Below are 9,402 nucleotides of genomic sequence, written 5' to 3' on the forward strand. Positions count from 1 at the left end.
GTAGTTGCCCAGGCCTGGCTCCCTCAAGCAGCCGCTCTACCATGGCAAGAAGCAGTTTGGTTCCCTGCAAGTTGCAACAGTGGGCAGGTGTTGAGAGGAGTCTCAAAGAGCCCCCTCAGAGGTAGAAACTTTCACAATCCAAGAGCAGATACCACTTTCCCTGCTTAATCTCTTGGAAGTCATCTCTCTCTCAGTCATGAATTAAAAGTCATCCAGAGAAAAATATTTGCCTTTGTGCAATGTGTTTCAAGGACTGATTATTTAACATTTGATGTGGCATAAATTTGAACCCTTAAAAAAAAACAAAACAAAACAAAACCACCAAAAATCCAAGAAAAAAGGACAAAGAAAGGTGCTCCCATAGCTGAGAGCATACCCAACCCCACATGTTTATCCAAGAAAAGCCAACAGTTGAAAGCTGACAGGGAAAGAGGCTGAGATCTGTGAGGCTGGGTCTGGAGTTGGAATTTTTACAGCTTAGTTTGAGTGTGTGATCCAAGGCTGTACTGGAGTGAGCAGGTGTCTCTCCCTGTAGAAGAGGTAGCCACAAAAATTGTAACCAAAATTTACATTTCTCTATTAAAAGTCACCATATACATAATTTACTAATAATCATCTCAAAAGACTCCCAACCAGTTCTACTAGGAACCCAAACAATACAGCTTTGGGTTAAGGGTGTGAGAGAGATGAAGCAAAGCTGACTCAAGCAAAGGTGATTGAAATACAATAAATACAGAGCAGACCTGATTTTTCCCTTGGTGCTGCACACAATATTTGCAGGCAATTACACTGGCTGCAGCAGTTTAACACGCAGGAGAATATCGAGATCCTTTGTGCATTATTTACACATCTAGTTATGAAAGTTCAGGCCATAAACTGAAAAAGAAACTGGATTTTTAAAATAAATTTGTGCCTTAAGATACCCATTTCAGGAGCAAATGGAAATGAATAAATATATCAAGGCTCTTTTCTCTATGGACTTCCATCTCAGATGGTCATTTGCATCTCTGCTAAGATTAACAGCAGCTCACAGTTTCCTCCTGTATGATCATCATAGATTTTACTTAATCACTTCTACCTTTTAATCCATAACCATGCATGATTTATGGCATGTTCTTTAAAAACCTTGCAGTCTCACTGTAAGGCAGTGAGGAATCCATGTTCTCTGGTAGGGTAAGGCAACAAATAGATGACCTCAGAGGAATGAAATGCCACCATGTGTCCTAGGAAAATGGGAAGACAACAGCCCCTCTAGGAAAGGATGAAGAAAATAACCCATGCAAAGGTTTTGTTAACCAAACCTGACCATCTCTCAGGTGCCTTAGAAGATACCTGGGGACTTCTCTGGCAACAGACATGTAGGGCTCAGCTGACTGATAACAAGATGGGTACTGTGCACTTACAGCCCAGAGCTCAGATTGCAGTGAGGTAAATTAAACAGTGACCTACAGCCACCATTACCCAAAAGCTGATCAGTAACTAGGGTCAGTTCCAAGACAGCCTCATCACTCACTGTCTCCAAAGCAAGCACAGACTTCAGGAGAATCCTCTTTCAAGGGGAAATCACCTTTTCTCCCCACTACCCCCATCCTGGAAGGAACACTAAACAGCCTCTGGAGTCTGCTAATGTTGATGTATGAGGGATGGCTTTGCAGGAGGACTACTTTTACGATCACCAGGACACCTTATTTTTCAGTTCTGATGTGCCACAAGAAGAGAAATCTCAAAAAGAAAGAAAGAAAGAACAAGAAAGAAAAAAGGAAAAGGAAGGGCTGGAAAGAAGTCTACTCCCAAAGTTCTGACCAACACTGAGAGCTGATAAAGGTAAATCTAAAACACCACAAACCCTTCCATTTTTAGAGTCTGGGGAAGAGACAAAAGAATTTCTCTGTCAGGGTCTCAGCAACAGAGCTGAGCAATGGATGACAGAGAGCAGCTCTCCAAGCCATTTGGGGAACATCCCACAGAGTCTGAAAGCAGCATTTACAATGCTGTTTTGCAACTGGGAGAAGAATCACAGTATGATCCAGCAAGCAAGGAAAGCAGTCAGATTCATGCAATATTTTTTAACCCATAATAAATTATAGTTTCCTAAACTTCATTGCGGTCACAGAGTCAGAAGAAAAATTGATAAAAAATACAGTTATTGTGCTCAGAAAATTTTGAAAAATGTCACTAAATACTCAGGGGGAAAACAGTGAGTGCCATTTTAATGAAAACCAAGCTTACGGATTGCTGGTTTCTGAAAGCAGTCTGGTAAATGGTTTTGTTTTCCAATAAGCAAAACAAATACTGGAACAGACCCATAGTCCTTTCTCTTCTCTTGCTCCAAACCTCCCCATTTTTCAAAGCAGAATAAAGAATGACTCTCCTCCAATTTTAAAACCAGTAAATGGTTCCCAAATGTACTGGGAGCCAGAAGGGAGTCAGGGCAGCAGAGAAAGGTCAGGAGACCCTGATGTACACTGGAGACTGCAATGAATGGACAACAAAAAGCAAAACCTGCTCCCAACAAACTAGATTGAGAAAGTGCCTGAAGATGGGGCTTATCATGCCACAACTTGAAACTCCCCAAGCAACGCACACACCCATGTCTCTAATGAAAGCAATGAGACGGGAAGGAAGCACAGCTGGGGTTTGGCGCTGCTCAAGCCCCATGCAATTACAGGCAAGAGTAAACATCTTATTCAAGGATGAGCAATCGTCCCTCAAGGGAAAACCCTGGGGCTTCCAGCCCTCCCAGGAAGGTCACAAATGGGTACAGGAAACAAGCGGAGACTTGCACAAAGGGAATGAGCTAAACCTCACTGCCCATGAGTAAGGAACTGAACAGACAGGTCCATGTGCTCCAGCACTGGGCACGGATTTCAGAACAAACTCATGGGAAGCTGTGGCGTCACTGAACCCTTTATTTCTGAAGCTCCATAGGTTTTATTTAATCTTCCTTCACAATACAGCAATTGCTATAAAATCTCCAGTTTGGCAAGAGTACCTAATTTAGTGCTTCTGACAGAAGTCTTTCCTCCGTGGCAGGAAGAGGGGCTATTTGTGAAGTTGGTAGCAGATCTTTTCCTTATGGAGGCAGGGGATCCTCAAATTGTACCTAACTCTGGTCAACCCTCCCTTAAAACATATACATGCCCATTACACAAACTTCATCATCTCCCAAACAAGTCATGGCTTGAAAGGATAGTCTTTAAATCCATTTTTTACCTTCGGTGCCATCTACTCAGTGCAGCCAAGTTTACAGCCTTGCAAATGCCATTTCCCATTCATTAAGGCCCAACCAGGCATGAGCTGTACAGCATCTGATCCAAGAAATTCATACTCTGAAGACTTACTCACTGGTAGCTATTGAGAGCACTTCTGCAGGGCTGTGGGGGCTCCCAGGAGACAAGCATATGCATTCCTCTGTAGTCACATCCCTGCCACCATCCCACACGACCAGGCAGCTCTCAGCAGGCCCAGAAGTCTTTCCACTATGGAGGAAGAGGTGGTATCGTGAAGTTGGCAGCAGAACTTCTCCTCACAGATGCAGGGGATCCTGAAAATACACCCAAACTCTGGTCAATCCTCCCTTAACACATCTACATATCCTTACACAAGCTTCAACAGACACGTCAAGAACCGGGACAGGTAACATACGTGAGCACACAGCATCTAAGTACCAAAGGCCTAGGGAAAAGTCTATTGAACTCCTTCAGGAGGCTCAGGAGGGGACAACTGACAGCTCATTTGTTGCCATAAGTACTTGTTCCTCAGATGCCAGGGCCAGTTGATGCCAGCTAATTAATCTCCCGGAAAAAAAGTGAAACCATCTGGCTGCACAGCAACTGCTCTTCCTGCCTGGGCTCAGAAGCCCACATGGCAGATCGTGGAGAGGCCATATCAAACAAGCAAGTATGGCAAGGACATACTCTTTGCTACTGTCATACAGCCCAAGTAACTGCCTGGGAAGCCCAGGCAGCCACACAGCCTGCAGACATTTCCCTGCTTTGCCCAATGTCCTGCTGCATAGGAAGATCCTCCCTCGCTCAGATATGGCAGCAAGGGGCCTCATGCCGTGGTGGCCTGAGCCAGGAGGTCAGAGTAGGCCCTTTCCAGCACAGCAAGAGCAGGGCTGACAGCACTGAGGTGAACAGGGGCAGCCCAGGTGCCTCCAGCCCACCTACTCATACTGATCCTCATGTGTGAACTCTGACTTCTCTTCCTCTGCTGATTTCCTGGCATCTTGGGCAGGAGGAAGAGGGAGTTTCCTGCCCTGCAGAGCCACAGTTTGACAGAAGCATCTGCAGCTTTCACAGCCCTGGGATGGCCCTCACAAGTCCTTGGCTTTGCCCCTGTGTGGCCAAAGTCACATTCCCAAGTCAAGGTGCAGCCCTAGGATTGGGCTCACAAGGATGACAGATAATTACCAGTAATCTGTCCTACTGTGAGCAGGAAAACCAGCAGAGGAAACAAGCCTTTCCCAGCAATGCCCCATCTAAATTGAATCAGCAATAAGTTTTGAGGGATGTTCAGACTGGTGGCCACCAAGGGACCTTCAGAAATGCTACTGCTTCCCTTACATTGCTACATATATCCACTATACAAAGGATTCACATATTGGTCATATAAACAACAGTGAGGGCAGCAGTGAGGCAATCAAACCAATAGTTCACTTCTAACATGGCATTTGGTAAAGGCTTTTCCCTTGCTAACCAAAGCACAGCCTATTACCAAAGTAGGCTTAGTTATTCTTTATAGACTTTTTTCATTACTAATGATGACCAAAGCAAAGTGAGGATACTAAGAAGTCAACACATAAAAACTACAAGAATTCCCTGAAGGAACCACAAATCATATTCCATGAAAATCTGGTAGGATAAACAGATCTGCTGCACCACACGGGCAGTCTATGCCAATTGCCTGGACAACTTCATCTGGTATGGTTTGCAAAAGTCTTCCCCCAAAACAGGTCTTTGTACATGGCTCGTGTCACAGTCTGACCGGGAAAGGAGAGGTGAAGAGCCTGCCACCTGCTCCCTCTCATGCCTCCTCCTGTCTGGGGGAGCTGGATTTCCCTTTGGTTTTCACCAAAGGGTAGAGTTAAACTCAGCTCAAGGTAGGTAGAAACAGGCAGAGCTTTATTTCAAGCATGTCTCAGTTGTTCAGTGAGCACTACTTGGCCATTCCTCAGGATCTCTAACCTGTGCAACTGCCCCAGGTTTCCACAGATATCACAGATGTGTCCTGCTTGGCAGGGCCCTGGGCTCAGGAAGTGATGCAGAAGGGACAAGTTCACTCTACTGCACTTCTTGAAGCCTGGGCAGGCAGAAATGAGCTACTGGGGCTGGGAAACCCCAGGAGACTCCAGGGAAATGCACAGAATTGCACAAAGCTGTTAGAAAAGAGCCACAGCTCAGCAACCTGCAGCCAGGCACAGATTATCCTAAATCCCTTGCCTTCAGTGAGCCAGGGACCTCTCCATACCCGTCACCTCCAAGGGAGGGCTCATTTTCAGTACTCAAGCCCCCAGGTGCACTTCCAAGTGCTGCAGCCTTGCAAGGCCTCCAAAGTATTCAGCTGCCTAGGGAAAAGGCTCAATGTGAGAACGTTAAAATAAACCCCCAAAACTACGAGAGCAAAATCATCATCAGGTACCCAACAGTGAGGACGGAGAAGCCTCCTGTTGCTCACAGATACAGACAGAGAGCGTTGCCTGTGTGTTGCCTCACAGGCCTGAGTTAGTTCTGGAGCTGACAGGGCAGCAGGGTGGAATTTCCTCTTGTTTATTTACATTCTTGAGTCCATTTTGGTACCTCTTCCCCAAGAGCTCCTTTGCTGATCAAGTAAAGTTTCAGTTAATGAGACTATTTTTAGCACCCACTGCTGGGAGAAGCTGAACCGTTTAACAAAGCCTCCTCACCACTGTAACGAGCACATTATTGCTGAGGGGGAGGAAAGAAGAAAGCTGAGGGTGGGCCTGTATCTAGGTCAGCGTCAATCTCTCTTTATCACCTATAGCCTTGTTTTATGGGAAGCATGTGGATAATAAATGGTGATTACGGAAAGTGGAGGGGAAGAGGCAATCCTGAGAAATTTATAGAAAGGAGAGAATTCACACTAATAGGAGATAATGCGGAACCGCAAAACTGTTATAAAAAAAGGCATTAGAAAAGCTCTGTAATTGGGGTTATTAAACACAACTACACCAGGTTTTTTTTTCCTTTCTGGGTGCATGTCACTGTGATGGATGTCACTTTCGATAGTGATAATAACAGTAAAATATCCGTGTTAAAGCCAAGTACATTAACTTCTATATTGGTGTAATTTACTGCTTTATGAGTTCCCATCCTTCAGGAGCCAGACAAAATGCTCTTCCTTACGATGTCGATAACCATGCACACATTTTGCAGGAAGAAGTGTTTCTTTAAGTATCTATCATATGTTAAAGAATTCTTTTAACTTTCCATTACTCTTGTCAGGAAAGACAGGGAGCAGGAGGAAGGGGTAAGCTATTCATATTGGTAACATACATCATGAGCTGGATCTGCCATTGCTCTGTCTCATGTGTCTGTCTCATTCACAGCTGCTTTTCTGGCCAAACATATAAAATATTAGTTTGCTACATGAGAAGGGGCAGAATGGACTGGACAGTAGCTACTGATTTTAAAAACTACACATGCATCAATATGATATTGAAGTTAACAGTAAGTGTCATTCACTTGCCAACAAAAACAATAAAAACAAAGGATTCTCCTGACTTAAAGTGTGGTTCAATAACAGGAAAGTGGAGGCCCTATCTCCCAAAGTTAAAGCACCTAAGCAGGAACAGCACTGCTTTGAGTTATAAATAGAACAAGCCAAACCTCAATTTTTTCTGTCTGTTCCTCATTGTAGAAGATGAACGACTGCTAAAGGAACAACAAACGTGGTTATTCACAGGCCGTAAGTAGAAATCTCAGTGGCATCAACAACACAAGTGCTAGGTCAGGCTTAGGCTCCACAAGGAAGCGGGGAGGAGACTGGCTGATGGCTGAGCCTTTGGCTCCAGCAACAGGAGAGCTACAGTCTGCTCTCACCATGCAGCTCCATGTCCTGGGGCAAGTCGCTCCTTTCAGTACTCCTTCCAAAAACTGAACGCCTCTAGCTAAGGACTGTGATTGAGCAGAGACAAGCACAATGAGGCCTTGAGGGACTGCATCAAGAATCCTTCCTGCTTCAAGACAAACTAGTTCTGAGATGGTGTGGAGCTCTAAAGCAAACCAAACTACCCATATCAAGGGTAAAAACACTCTTAGAGAATCTACTTCAAAACCACACAGAAGAGGGTTTAATACCACTGTGATTTCAAAAATGGAGTGGGCATTTGGGGGCTGAGCTATAGCAAGTTCTAATGCTATTAAAAAAAAATTCACGAAAGTAAATTTTCCTTCTCCCTGCAGTACAGACCATATGTGCAACAATGCAATCACCCACAGGACCTCTTAGCCAAGAGCCCCTGTCTGTAAAAGCAATGAGACCTCACAGCTCCTTCCAGCTACGATATTCCTGAGGCCCGAAGGGTTTGCTGGGCTCTGAATGTGAAGATAGTGCTGCTCACACTCAGTTTGGCTCCCAAAATCAATAAGTTCACTTTCAGGATCAGGGACTGAGAAACGCAATCAGCTCCCCCAAGCTGCACTTTCAAATTGCAAATTACAGAATGGCTTCAATGCTAAGAAGGAATTAGATTGCTCCGGTTTGTTTCCAAAACAAAACTCTGCAGTGTGGCATTACCGATCATCATCCCACCCAAATGGAATTCAATACTTCATTCAAGTCCAAACATTTTTTTTCTTCCACATGTGCAGATGATTAATTGAGGATTCAAACATTTATGCCCTACTATGTGCTGGTGTGGGGTTTTTATCTCTTCACAGTAACCGTATTTGACCGGAGTGACTCTTACCTACACACACACAAAAAGCTTTAGCTGGTACCTCAGAAGTGAGACAAGGCAAACAGGAGAATTCTCTCCTTACTTCAACTTGGAGCTAGATGAGCTCACACCTACTGAAGACCCTGCCTTGTCTTTCCTTGTTCCTCACTGTGTGAGCCAGATTCTGCTCTTCCCACCTCTGTGCAGTGGGACAGAGCACATTATTGCAGAGGGGGAGGAAAGACTGGACAGTTCCCTCTCTAAAAGCTAGAGAGGTCTCTTTGTATTGGCTTCACTGGTGTTATCCACCCCAGGACCTAACCTGGCAGGTACCAGATACCTGCCACCTCCCTGCCTTCTATTGTTGCTTCCACAATGGTTTGTCTGCTGAGAAAATATTTACTTTGCATTTGAGAAAAGGTCATTGACTGGTGGTGTAAACCACTCTCCCCTGAAACAACAGGAATGGGAGTCAGATTGTGACACAGAAAATCAGCCTGGATTCTTTTTCCTCCTCCCCTGTTCCCTCCCATATCCCATTCAGAGGGCATGAAAAGGCTCTCAGTGGCTCCAAGTCCAAAGAAAGGAGGACTTATTTCATGTCCCTCATGAAATCTACCTCCATTGATCCCTTGTTCAGCAGGAAGCAGGGCTTGCCCTAGTTAGAGCCAAGGTGGGTAACAAAAGAGAAAGATTCATTTCCTGTGGCACCACAGGGCTGGCAGGAGCAATTCCCTATCCCAGCATTCCTTCTGAGGACAGTCCTCCAAGGGGGCACAAATAAACACATGAACAGGAGCAGGGGCCAGTTGCACTTGACTCTCCTTGCCTTTGAAACACACTTTGTTGGGTGTGCTCCTCACCCCCAGCTGCAGAAGGAGAGACACAAGAGCACATCAGCTGCATCCCAGCGCTGCAGCACAGCAGGGGTTGCAGGACATGAATGACTCTGGCAGCATAACAGTGGGTCAGAGGAAGTAGTGCACTTTCCTGTGCACAACACAGTGGTTTGTGTCGATTTCAAGATCACTTTTTACCAGCAACTTGGAGGTTCCTGTGTGGTTTATGTACACAAAGAACAGAAGGGCATAAACACTCTGTAATTTCAATGAAAAAAAAAAAATCCCCACTCAGATGAAAGGAACAATAAAGTTAATGAATTATGCAATTACAATCCCGGAGCACACATCTGTCTGTACAAAATACCCCCCAGTATAGCAACGAGAAAACCTGTGTCCTGCAAGTGAAACTGCCTGAGTAACACGAGGCCTAATTTAAAGGCTAATAACAGAAGGTGAGCCTGGCTGTTGTTTTCAGTAGCCTCTTCAGCACATGAAAATTTTCACCATTCCTTTTCCTTGCATCTCTCCATTCACAGCAGCAACAGCTGTTTAACATGGACCAGTGGTTGGAAAGAGCAAACATATCAGGGAGGAGGGTGACTGAAAGAATATATGCTTGGGGAAAGGATTAGGGAGAGAAAAGGGGAATTTTAACAA

Source organism: Lepidothrix coronata, unplaced genomic scaffold, assembly GCF_001604755.1.
Source record: "Lepidothrix coronata isolate B3197 unplaced genomic scaffold, Lepidothrix_coronata-1.0 Scaffold78, whole genome shotgun sequence".
NCBI classification, from domain to species: domain Eukaryota; kingdom Metazoa; phylum Chordata; class Aves; order Passeriformes; family Pipridae; genus Lepidothrix; species Lepidothrix coronata.